This window comes from Peromyscus eremicus, chromosome 6 (genome assembly GCF_949786415.1).
Source record: "Peromyscus eremicus chromosome 6, PerEre_H2_v1, whole genome shotgun sequence".
In the NCBI taxonomy this organism is placed as follows: domain Eukaryota; kingdom Metazoa; phylum Chordata; class Mammalia; order Rodentia; family Cricetidae; genus Peromyscus; species Peromyscus eremicus.
The window spans coordinates 119,798,479-119,811,175 of record NC_081421.1 but is presented as its reverse complement, the minus strand read 5'-3'; the positions used below and the strand labels follow the sequence as shown (position 1 = coordinate 119,811,175).

At 41.4% G+C, this 12,697-nt stretch overlaps 1 long non-coding RNA gene across 1 annotated transcript; it reads right to left on the bottom strand.

The window, feature by feature from the left end:
* Window positions 1–5,536: 5,536 nt before the first annotated feature.
* Window positions 5,537–11,495, bottom strand: LOC131912756 (uncharacterized). The gene is made up of 3 exons (XR_009379707.1): window positions 11,187–11,495; window positions 7,972–8,036; window positions 5,537–5,858 (listed from the first exon to the last, which is right to left on the bottom strand). It is a non-coding gene; the product is annotated as an uncharacterized LOC131912756 (long non-coding RNA).
* Between the last annotated feature and the right edge of the window lie 1,202 nt (window positions 11,496–12,697).

Genomic DNA, 12,697 nt, shown 5'->3' with positions numbered 1-12,697 from the left:
TGAAATGAATCTTCTTATGAATGCCATAGGACTTAGAAGGGGTAACTGAGATTTTTAGACTAGAGTCTGTCCTTGTTTGTATTGGTAATCGAAAACCTAACATGTTGTGTGGTGTGTAGTAAGCAGTCAATAGGCATCTAATAAGCATCTGTGACGGTTTTAAGTCACATACATGTATATGCACAGCTTTTTAAGATCACAGGACTAAATACTATTCTACAACAAACATGTGGTATCATGAATTTTGCTTTAGAGCTGGAGTGTAATATAGAGCTTGTAAGAGAAATGTCTAAGTACTTGCAGACAGTAATGAGTATAAAATATCCAGGAACACTGAAGAAATCAGCCTGGCTGTCAGGAAGTAAGTGATGGAGGGGAGAGGAGTCAGTTCAAATCTAACCCAGGTAATGGCTACAATGCTGAGCACAAAGGATCTTTCCTTAATGCACACTGTACCCTGACCACCAGCCACCTTTCCAGCCATCTTTCCACAGTGACAGCAGGCCTAGGGTGGCATCTTCTCTCCCCTCCCATCCAGTTGGGCTTCTTCCTTAAGAACAATCCAAGCTGCCCCTTTCCCTAGGAACACTCCTGGATCTCTCCTGTCATCCTCAATGAGTTCCATCCTCTTCAGGGTCAGGGGTACTACTCAGGGATGAATTCCTCTCAGGAACAAGTAGAGTTGGCAGGATGGAGTGGAAAAGGAGGGAACCCCGGTTAAGCAAGACCAGTTGCTGGCGCTCTGTCTATCCATACCCCCGAGGCAAGGTACAGATTTCTTGAAAGAAGGAAGATTAGAAGTTGTGCAATAACCCAGGTTTAAGGAGAAATGCTCTTATGCTGTTGAAAAGAAATATTTAGGGATGAATCAGAAAGGAAACACATGATACTGCATGTGTGTCCATGGAAAGGGAAGAGCCACAGCCACAGGCTGAGAAGTGGTATCCCTGATGAAAATTCTCAATAGAAGTTTCAGGGAGTAAAGACTCTGATTCTCTGTTGTAATCTAGAAATTCATTATGTGCTTAAGACATACCAGATAGACAATAAATAGAGCGTTGACTAAATAATGCATTCATTTTAATACTGTATTCATTTTATTTATGTGTATGTGCTTGCTTGTCTCTTTTTTTTTTTTTTTTTTTTTTGGTTTTTCGAGACAGAGTTTCTCTGTGTAGCTTTGCATCTTTCCTGGAACTCACTTGGTAGCCCAGGCTGGCCTCAAACTCACAGAGATCCGCCTGGCTCTGCCTCCCGAGTGCTGGGACTAAAGGCGTGCACCACCACCACCCGGCTTGCTTGTCTCTTTATACACATGGTCATGCAGTACCATTAGAAGCCAAAAGAAGGCATCAGATCCCCTAGAACCAAAGTTGCAGGTGGTTGTGAACTCCCTAATGCAGATGTTGGAAACCAAACTCCAGTCTTCTGTAAGAGCAACAAGTGCTCTTAACCCCTGAGCCATTTTTTTCAAACCTTATATTTAAGAAGAAAACCAAGTTCACCTTCACTCAAGCTGAGATTCAAGTTATGACTGCTGGGAACCCATGTATTAATGAGCCACTAACACACTGGGAACCTATTTGTACCCTTTTGGAACATGAAAAACAAAATGAAATAGAAATGGAGAGGGGAAAAGTCTGGGCATCACTCTCCTCATATCTAGCACAAATGCCATGATGCTCTTTGTTTTAAATTAGGGCTAGAGACTTAGGCCCAGGTTGGAGGACCTATGTCAGTTGCTGATTTCTTCTCTCCTCTCCTCTCCTCTCCTCTCCTCTCCTCTCCTCTCCTCTCCTCTCCTCTCCTCTCTTCTTTCTTCCTTCCCTTCCCTTCTCCCCTCCTCTCTCCTCCCCTCCTTTCTCCTCCTCTCCCCTTTCCTCCCTTCCCTTCCTCTCCCCTCTCCTCCCTTCCCTTTCCCTTCCCTCCTCTCCCTTCCCCTCTCCTCTCCTCTACTGCCCCGTGCTCTCCTCTCTCCTCCTTTCTTCTCCCCTCCTCCCTCCTTCTCTCCCTTTCCTCTTCAGACAGTAGCCCAGTCTGTCACTGATCTCTTCTTGCTTCAGTCTCCTACAGGTGCAATTTCAGGTGTGAGCTGCCATACCTGGCTAAATATTCTTTTCTTTTTTAAAAATCTATGATTCCCAGAAGCACATCCCATCTTAGTGACATTTTTCCTGGTTTATGCCTGAGAAAATAAGGGATTGGCAAGAGCTAAGTAAGGCCACTGTTATTTAAAGTGCTTTCAAAGATTACCCAGTCAAGTGCAAGTTCTTCTTAAAGACTCTTTATTAATTCAAATCCTGGGTGATTATTGTAAATTTTTATTTCAATGACAAGAGTATGCATTTAAGTACCCTCCCCCTCTTTTTTCATCCCACAATTGAGGATTTCTGGTTCAAACATTCTGCATCTCTGGATGGGTTTTATAAGGCTTGAAATAGCTGCAGCTGAGCTGTTGTTTTGCCTCTGAGTTGCCCAAGTGTGTACACTAAAGAAAAAAACACAATTCTGAGGACTGAGACTCTGCTCCAAGAAATGCTGAAGGGTTTTGTTTTCCCAGAGCTGTCAGGTTTCTTTGATAGGACTGAAAAGCAGCAACAAAGGAAGATGTGGGAGTCATTTTTTTAATTAAATATCTCTTTGGTTTTTCAATCTTTTTAAAATGAAAATTCAGTTGATAACCACTGAATTGAATGGCTCCATCTTTGGGTTACTGCTCTGTAGAGACAGCACATTCTCCTGCTCTCTCTCTCTCTCTCTCTCTCTCTCTCTCTCTCTCTCTCTCTCTCTCTCTCTCTCTCTCTCTCCCCTCCCCCTCTGTATGTGTGTGTTCTTTTTCCTCCCTATGTTTTCTCTAAATGCTAAAGATTCATCACAGAATGAAAACTTTTCTTCCATAAATAAATTTGTAGTAAAAGAGGTTGAATCTTGAAGTACAGGAAGTAACCCTGAAAAACCAAGTGAGAGCAGAACATTCCAGGAAGCAGGGAGTGGACAGCATGCCATGCTATTTGGTTTCCTAGGGTTGTGTTTCCAAAAGTGTGCAAATGCATACCAGGATGCTGGCAGATGATACCATGCTGTGTTTACTTGAAAGTCCTCCAGTATGAAGTAGCTCCTAGCCCAAGTAGAATGCCCAATGCTGCAAAGAACATGGAATTCAACACATCCCTGAAAAGCAGGTTCTTCATCTAAATACAAACTATGGAGACAGAATATGAAATTCCCTGAAGAGGTTTAACATTTCAACAAGGAAGAATGTCAGCATTGATGTTGTACATGTATTTTTAGCCATGATTGTACACTTCCTGGTACACATGAAACCAAAAACCTTTCACATTTCTTAAAGCCAAACTGAGTCTCAATGTTAATTACTTTCAATTCTTTTTTAGATTACAGATTTGCATAACCATGTAAACATTGTCTGCAAATAATGTGTGCTATACATTGTAGCTGGAAGGTTTCTCCAGTCCTGCCCGGCCTCACGCTCCCACAGTTATGATAAAAGATAAGTTAAATATGAAACTTTAAACTCACAAATATAGGATAAATGATAAAATATTTTGTTTAATTTTGCCAAATACAAATAGACTAGATATTATAACTATAATTTTTGCTTAATAACTGTTTGTTATATATAATTTTACTATATTAAATCTAAACCCTTCCTTTTGGATTAGAAAGGAAAGAGGAAGTGCTGGAGGATATCATTCTGTATGCTGTGAATATGTGTTGTTCCCATTGGTTAATAAATAAGCTGCTTTGGCCCATTGCAAGGCAGCTCAGACTCAGGCAGGAAATCCAAGGAGAGACAGGAAAGAGAAAGGTGGAGTGGAGGAGACACCAGACTACCATCCTAGGAACAACATGTAATGGAATGCAGATAAAGCCATGGAACACATGGCAATACAAAGATTAATAGTCATGGGTTGAGTTAAACTATAAGAGCTAGCTAGCAAGAAGCCTGCCATAGGCCATACAGTTTGTAAATAATGTTAAGCCTCTGAATGATTATTTTATAAGTGGCTGAGGGACTGTGGGGCTGGGCAGGACCATGGGGCCTGGTGGGACCCGAGAAACCTTCCAGCTACAATACATATATATGAATGTATAACATATATTTTTGTAAGTAGTCATCTTGATCATATAAATATGTGTATGTTGGGGGGGGGGCAGGTAGTTCCCTCAATGGCATTTCAATGTAGCCCTTGGCCTTGGTAGTTGCTATTGGCTCATTTTATAAAAATGTTTCACTTTCATTTTATGTTGGCAAATGGAAAATTGAAGTGCTGCTGAGGAAAACAAACCAAATGTGTGCAATTGTTCCACATTGATGTCTCAAAGCAAGAATGATTTCTGCTATTTATTTACCAGAGATGGGTACAGATAATTTCATAGTATATTGATTTTGGAGAGGAAGGTAGTCAGTTGGCCAGTTCCAATGCAGCCCTGCCACAGGGTCGGGGGAGCTACAGCTTCTCTTCTGAGACTGAGCCTGCGACTTCCTGCCCTCTGCGTTTCTTTCCTTCCCTCTGCACCTCTGTGAGCCCCAGGAACAGTGGCTGTTTTGTGTTACCTTCCTTTAGTGGTTGTTCTAACTGTAGCTTTTATTTTATTTTTTGAAACAAGCTCTCATGTAGCCTAAGCTGGCCTGGGACTTCTTATGCAGCTGAGGATGACCTGGAATGTCTAATCCTCCTGCCTCCACCTCATGAATGCTGGGATACAGGTGTGCACCACCAGGCAATTTATGCTGTGCTGGGGAACGAACCCAGGGCTCTGTGTATACTAGGCATGCACTACACTAGCTGAACCACATCCCCAGCCTTGCTTTGTCTTTTTGAAAGACAGCATCCAGCATACAAACAAGATCCATGGCACTCTTTGGCTCAGATATTTACTCGTTCTCTTCTGTAAACACAATATCATGATAAAATGGGAGGCAATACCTTTGACCATGTGGGGAGGAACACTGTATAGTTTAAGAGTAACACCCCCCAAAAAAGATCATTACGCACATTATCCATAAAGAAAAATCTCTATTTTTGGAAATACTTGTCAAACACATAAACCATTTCAAATCCCTTATGTGTTTTTTTAATTCTATTTTCAAATTACTGTTTTTAAATTTATGGAATATGTCCATTGTATATATTTGGAAAGTTGGATGAGCATGTATATTTATATATGTATATTTACATATGAATATAATTAGAAGAAAAGCATGGTGTGCCTGCCAGAAGCACATGCATACTGTGCCTTTTAAAATTGTGAATTAGAGCTCACTCACAGCATCACTGTTTCTAATGAAGTGTGTTTTTTTTTCTCCCTGGATGTGAATATGCTATTTTCTCTTCCCTTGATCTTTATGCCAGTTCTATTTTCTTGATTATAGTAAGAAAGAGAAAACAAAATGAAATGTCCATTTCAAGTTGTTGATTTTATTATCATGCTGAGGTTTTTTGTTGTTGTTGTTTTGTTTTCTATTTGCCACTAAACCCAGTTTTAGGTTTAAATTTTATAGAAGAAACTCTGAGACTTTGACTAGGCTTTATTTATGGTTTGGCTATCTTATTTCTATTACTAGGACCTTTGTTCAGCTGCTGTGACAAACCCAAACTGTGGCTCAACAAGATAAAAATGTGTTCTCCCGCATGTAACGGTCTGGATCCTGAGTACTGGGCTGTGGCAGCTTTCCAGACTCCTAGACACAGGCTTCCTCAGCCCAACTGCTCTGCCAACTTCAACTGTAGCTTCTGTCTCCTGATCCAACAGGGTTGCTCCAGCCCCAGCCATCCTGCTTGTCTTCAGCTGGAAGGAATAGGGAAGCACACTCTTCTTCCCTCTGAGGACATAATCTGAAATTTGTACAAATAACTTCCATCACGATTTATGGTAGATGGTCAGACATAACCACACTAAAGGACACAGCAAGGTAGAGAGAGGTTTGCACCTCATTATGTGTTTCCTACAAATAAAATGTTATAGGCAGCAACCCATCCAAGGGTATCAAAGTGCTGACGACCTGTCAGTCAATGGATTGCAAGCAATTGTTTACAATATATTTTTATTAATTATCTAAGAATTGCATTGAATGTATTTTGGTCACATTCATTCCCCAATTTTCCCAGATCCGTTTTCACCTCCATACTCACCCAAGTTTGAATTTTTTTTTTAAATTTTCCCCGCCCTCAAGTCCAATTTTTAAATGGTCTGCAACACTGAGCAAAATTCAAAATAAAACAGCATGAAAGTGCCCCTCTATGTATGTGATCTTTGATTTTTTTAAAAGTTTGTTAAAACAAAATAATACAATTTTTGTTGTTGTTGGTCAAAAAGAATTAGGCTTGGATAATTATCAGTTATGCAGAGTTTTACCTGCATAAATATTGAACAAGAGTATTTGATAATCATGGAAGACAGATCCGTTCTTTGGGGAAAACTGTCTTATACTTTCCTAGACAATTACAGTGCCTGATCCTACTCTCTAAATTCCCTCCTAATATCGTAATGACCAGAAACAGCTGCACCGTATTTAATAATCAGCCTGCCCCCCAAAGGAGCCTGGGTCACACTGACAGTGCTAGAGCTACAGTATACGTTGGCACATGGTCTAACGTTCAGCATCTTAAGATAACATTTAACCCATATCATACGATGGTTTCCTGCTGAGTGGCCACATCCCCAGCCTCAGGATCTGCATCATCCCCGCCCATCACCCGATGCTATACTTTCTAGACATTTCTGAGAACACCCTGTGTGCCAACCTGTCAGTCATGTGCTCGTTATGTAGATTGTTCTCATAAAGCAGCCCTAAGAAGCACGGAGCGTATGTCTTTTACACATAAAAATTCTCCTTGGCTCTCCAGGACTGAAGAGGCAGACTGAGCACATAGGGAGCCTGGTTATTCCTCTCTTTTTAGTCTATATTCTAAACATAGATGGTTTATACTTCAAGGATTTAATAGGATTGTTTTAGCTCTAGCTATTACACCTATAGAACATCAATAAAATGGGAAAAGTTATATTTTGTCTGTTTGTTAAAGTGTGGTCTTTTTCTTTGAGGTCAATCTCAAAGCTGGGTAACATCTTCCACAAGCTTTCCCAGAAGATGGGGCTTGCATTTTTTCCATTCTAGAACTGTTCTTGCGGGTTACTCTAAGCATATAGTGGGCATGCTCTGTGAAATAATCCCTAAGTGAAATCTAACTCCAAATGCCCTGGGATTTGCCCTTGTAGCCCCATGAAGGCCACGTAGATTGTGGTGTAGCCGTAAGTTTGTCCGGTCCCCTACCCAGCCCCATGGCCCTGTGTTTCTCCAGTGCCACCTGGCCCCATAGTCCCATAGTCCCTTATAAAATAATCACTCAGAGGCTTGATATTAATTGCAAATTATATGGGCAATGGTTCCTGTTTCTTGCTAGCTAGCTCTATCATCTTAAATTAACCTGTTTCTATTAATCTATGTTTCTCCACATGGCTGTGGCGTTACAGGTCTCCTGGCATGTTGCCCCTTGGGCAGTGCTGCTGTCTCTTCCACTTCTGTCTTTCTTCTTCCTGTCGCCCTCTTGCGTTTCCCATTTGGCTATAACCTGGCTCGCCATAGGCCAGAGCTGCTTCTTTATTAACCAATCATAGCAACATATATTCACGGCATACAGAAAGACCATCCAACAGCATTCTGGAATTCTCTTTTCCAGCAATACAAGAAAGAGGATTGAATAGCTAATTTCAAATTCCCCAGTGCCAGAACCCACTAGAACTGGAGCTCTTGCTCAGGATTTCTCATGAGGACACAATCTTAAAATTTTGAGTTGTTTTGTTTGTTTGTTTTGTTTTATAATTTTTTTCATCTGAATGAATGATTTTTCTCTTAAGAATTAATCCCAATCTTACAAAGGACCATGAAATTGAATGAAAAATGTTCACACTGTGTCTTTATCATAATTTAAGTATATATCAAATACTTACCACATGCTGGACACTGATTAGACACTCAGAGACAGGATAATGAGAAAGCTTGGCACAGCATCTTCCTTCATGGAAAATAAGGACAGATATATAGCTGTTATAACTTAAACAATGTAAGAAAAACTACAAATGTTTCAATAGGAGGAGAAGGGAGATGGCCAGCATTAAGCAGGGTAACCTGCAAATGTTGGACACCTTTGCAAGACAATGACCTGGTGGTGCAAGTTGTGAGAATGGAAAAAACATTCTAGAATATTCCAAACAGAGAGGACAGCCTGTGAAAGGCCGTAAGGAGTCCAAGAAGAAGGTGTAAAAAGAGCAGGTCCCATTTCCTGCAGTTTTGTCTCAGCAGGAAAAGACTGCACATTTCCAAGAGAAAGAATCAGGCCTGTTGGTCATCAGTCTGGTATCACTTTTGCCATGTGGGAAAGAGTCCAAGAGCAACTGTCCCTAAACACTGTAATATTTAAAGTACAATTACATCTGAATACAACTTATACTACACCAATAATTCAGGTCTGACTGTACATCCAGTATGGAAGAAAAATAGTGAACTGGATTGGTGATCTCCCAGGATCTTCTCTGTACCCTAAAAAAGGCCCTTGTTTCTTGAATTAGCAGGCATATACATAGAATTATGCTGAACAGTTCTCAGGTTGTATTGTTACTATTTCTTATTACAGTTGCAACTTGATTTTCCTATGTCAGTAGCTACAGTGAGACCAATGTCAACAGAGCTGTTTCTGTCTTTTCCAAATACCCCGAATCCCTTATTTAAGCCAGGTCACAGATGTGGGCTTGGTACCAGATTGTAGCTAGTTGTAGGAAGATTAAAAGAACATTCAATTTAGACTTTGCTAGTATATTCTGAGATCTTGCTCACACCAGCCCACAGAAATCTTGAACTCTGGCCTCTTCACACACCCACCTTTATAAACACTTCAGTCTAAATAAGGGACAAACTCACAGATGGCTGACAGAAACTCTGCTTTCTAGAGATTGTAATAAACTTATTTCAGTTCAGTAAGAAAAGAAGATCAGTCCTGAAGAGATAGCTTAGCTGTTTGTGAAGTGCTGCAAGCATAAACAGCTGGATTCAGATCCCAGGCACCCACATAAATGCTGGGTATGGTCACACACAACTGTAACCCTAACTCGGGAAGGACAGAGACAGAAGGATCAGTGAGCATTAGGTTCAGAGACAGACCCTGACTCAAAAGATAAGGTGAAGACCAGCAGTATACTATTTCCAACATCAACCTCTGGCCTCAGCATGCACACATGACATATTCATGTATAAACATATTACCCCAACACACACACACACACACACACACACACAACACACACACACACACACACACACACACACACACACACACACACACACACACACACAAGCCAGGCATGGTGGCATAAATTCTAATTCCAGCTCTGGAAAGTAGAGACAGGCGTATTCCTGGTGCCTACCTAGGCTATTGGTTGTATTCATAATACATCCAGTGAAAAAGCCAGTGAAAAAACTTGTCTGGCTTCCATGCACATACATCACCCACCCTACACACACACACATATGAACCCATATACACATCAATATATATGCACATACACCATATACCCAAAAGAAAAGAGAATGATATAGCAACTAATTTATTTATAGTCAACTAGTGTGCCATGTTAAGGAAGTCTTTTTGCTGTTGTTTGTAATTGTTTCTGGTGCTGGGTTGGAACTCAAGGCTTTGTGAGTGCTAGGCAAGCTTTCCACCTTTCAGCTCCATCTGTAGCCCAAGAAGGTCTTCACAGCAAAGGTTTAAAATAAACTGAAAGTCATTTTCCTCAGACATTGGTTCTAAATTAAAGTAACTCTGTTTTGCTGCAGAGATGACTCTGGAGCAAACTTTGAAAGACCACTGAATCTTCTGCCCACAACTTAAGTGTTCTCACCCTACACCTCAGGTTTGGTACCCTATGGTTTTCTCCTTTTGTGATGGTAACTGCTGCTGTGGTCCATGGTAATAGGCACAGCCCCAGCACTTGTGAGAACTTCAGTAAGAAAAATAAAACGAAGCAGGGGCTCTATTCCAATATCCCAGGGTTGGGATTCTAGGTTTGGGATACAGCTCAGTTAATATAGCGCTTGCCTAGCATGAAGCCCTGGATTTAATCCTCAGCCATGCAAAAACCAGACAACATGGCACACACCTGACACCTCTACACTCAGAGGTAGCAGGTAAAGGATCAGAAGTTCAAGGTCATCCTTAGCTATGTACAGAGGTGTGGCATGGAAGATAAGGAGTTCAATGTCATGGTCATCTATAGAATGAGTTCAAGGCCAGCTTGAACTACATAACACACACACACACACACACACACACACACACACCAAAAACTGAATAAAGAAAAAGAAAGGAAGAAGCTTTTAGGATCTAAATGTGCTTCCACAATCAGCAGGATTCAGAAATATTTCCCAGGAACTCATTAAGTAGGAAGCATGGGTGCTTATGCTACAGGGATAAATAAAATAATTTTCATTGTCAAGAATATGCTCACTAATTGTCATGGTCCATATTTTGGCTAATAAAGACATGTTTGAATCTAACAACAACAACAAAACAGGTAAAGCTGTCAGTTGCATGTTAAAATCAACAAGAAATTAATCAGAAGGCACTTGTATTTTTCTAAATCCATTCCCATCAGCACTAATGTACTGTTTGGTAAAAGAGCTTAATGTCTAAGGTGTCTCTCTCTGATTTCATACTTCCTTCTTCTCTACCTGAAATTAAGCTTTTGGCCAAGTTGCCGAGCCCTGTCAATTTCACTTCACTAATAAACTTTTCCAGTATCTCCAGCACTAGGAGGAGCATGTCTTCCCCACTAGGAAGGGCGTGCAGAGGCAGACAACAGCCAACAAGCCTGGAGAGGAGGCCGAGCTCTTTAGTGGGTGGCCGGTGATAGAATTTGACTTCTGTGGGAAGCAACCCCGAGCCAGTGCATTTAGAAAGGTAAGGCCGGAGTTTTCAGAAAGAAGTCCTGATGGTTCTGTGTCTCTACAGGACTCTTGCTTCTAATTTAAATTACCCCTTCCCACAATCCTCCTGGCCTCCAAGACTAAAAGTCCTTGTCTAACACTGATATACAACTAGGGCAAAAACTTAGAAATACTTATGCTAAGGCACAATAATGAGGAATTAGAGCCATCATGAATGTAGTCACACCATGTCAAGCTGATGGATGACATGGACCTAGGTCCCTTTTAGCTGGCCAGGTCTTCTTCACCACCCTACTCTCACCAGGTGGAGTGTCAAAGTTATTTCGGCCAAATTGTTGATTCATTCGCATGTGGTAACCTAAGCCCTGCTTTATGTAATTCAGTTTCTGTCTCAGTGAGTCAGAAATGTTTGTCAGATGTGTGTCTTCTTCATGGGGATTCATGTGAAGTGAGGCCTGTGTAATCTCAGAGAGGGTGGGACCATGCAGTCCACAGGAGGTGTCCTCCAAAGTATCCTTTCTCCATGCCTCCTCCTGGACAGCTCAGAGTGACTGTCCTGGACATTCTAGAAGCTGCCTTGGTGACATCACTTGTGTTTATTCACTGGACCATGACAGTGTTCCAGGCATCTCCTCTTGCAGTCTCCTCCCTCCCCACTTTTGCTGATTATTAGGTAGTCCTTAGCACATGACTAAGATTCCCACTTAGACCTTTGTCTACAGTGGCCGGTTTCATTCCCTCTGGACAACCTTCTGTGGTAAGGTTGCTAGACTACCTCATTTCACAACATGCTGCTGACTTGTGAGGAGTGACCACACCACTCCAGATGTTGCCATTAAAAAAAAAAAGTAAGCAGAATTAACCTGTGACAAGATGATTTCCAAGGTCCTCCTTGGAAGGGCAAAAGTTCTGTTTGTTTCACCCTCATCCCCACCCCCCATCTTCTAGGACTTCTCTACTTATTTCCCACTCAACCCCCATCATCAGGGACTGCTCCAGAGAAAGAAAACAGAAAATCTTCTGACCAGTTGGGCATTCCACTCAGCTGCCAATGAGTACTAAGGACCAGGGATTTCCCACCTCCCTTATTCACGCTGCTTTCACTCCAGTTCTGTTTGTCTGGCCTGCTTCTCAATAGTTACAGAAATAAAAGAATTTAGAAAATCCAATTTCCTGACTGTTGTCTTGGAAAAGGAGTCAAAAAGTGCTAGCCTTTGAGATTCAAAGCAAACCCTTTGCATGTGTCTTTGTTCTAAACTCAGGACTAGCAGCTTCTTCTTCCTGGGCTCTACCCCTTCAGGAGGCTGCTGTTTGCAAACCAGGAATCTGCTGGAAGGGAAAAATGTTAGGGGTTTGGGCTGCTGTTTTAAATGACTTCAATAATTCCCACAATAATCGTTAAACAGCAAGCTCACTGGGTTCCAGCCATAGCGGATCTCAGGTCATCCATACCCCTGTTATTTTACTTATTTTTTTTTTTATTACAACCCTATAATGAAAGTAATCACACAAGGAGAAGAGAATCCAGGAATGCTTTGAAGACCTGGTAGGGATTTGGCTAGTCACTCTGTCTAGCATAGTCTTTCTCAGAACGGCTACAGTCCTGACAGGCATGCTCACGAGGAAAGGGTTTCACATGATGAAACAAAGCTCAATGCCTCTCAGTCTATGTTCTTCCATTTCTTCCGCTTTCGTTTTAATGCTCGCCATAATCAACTGAATTGACTTTAGGATTCA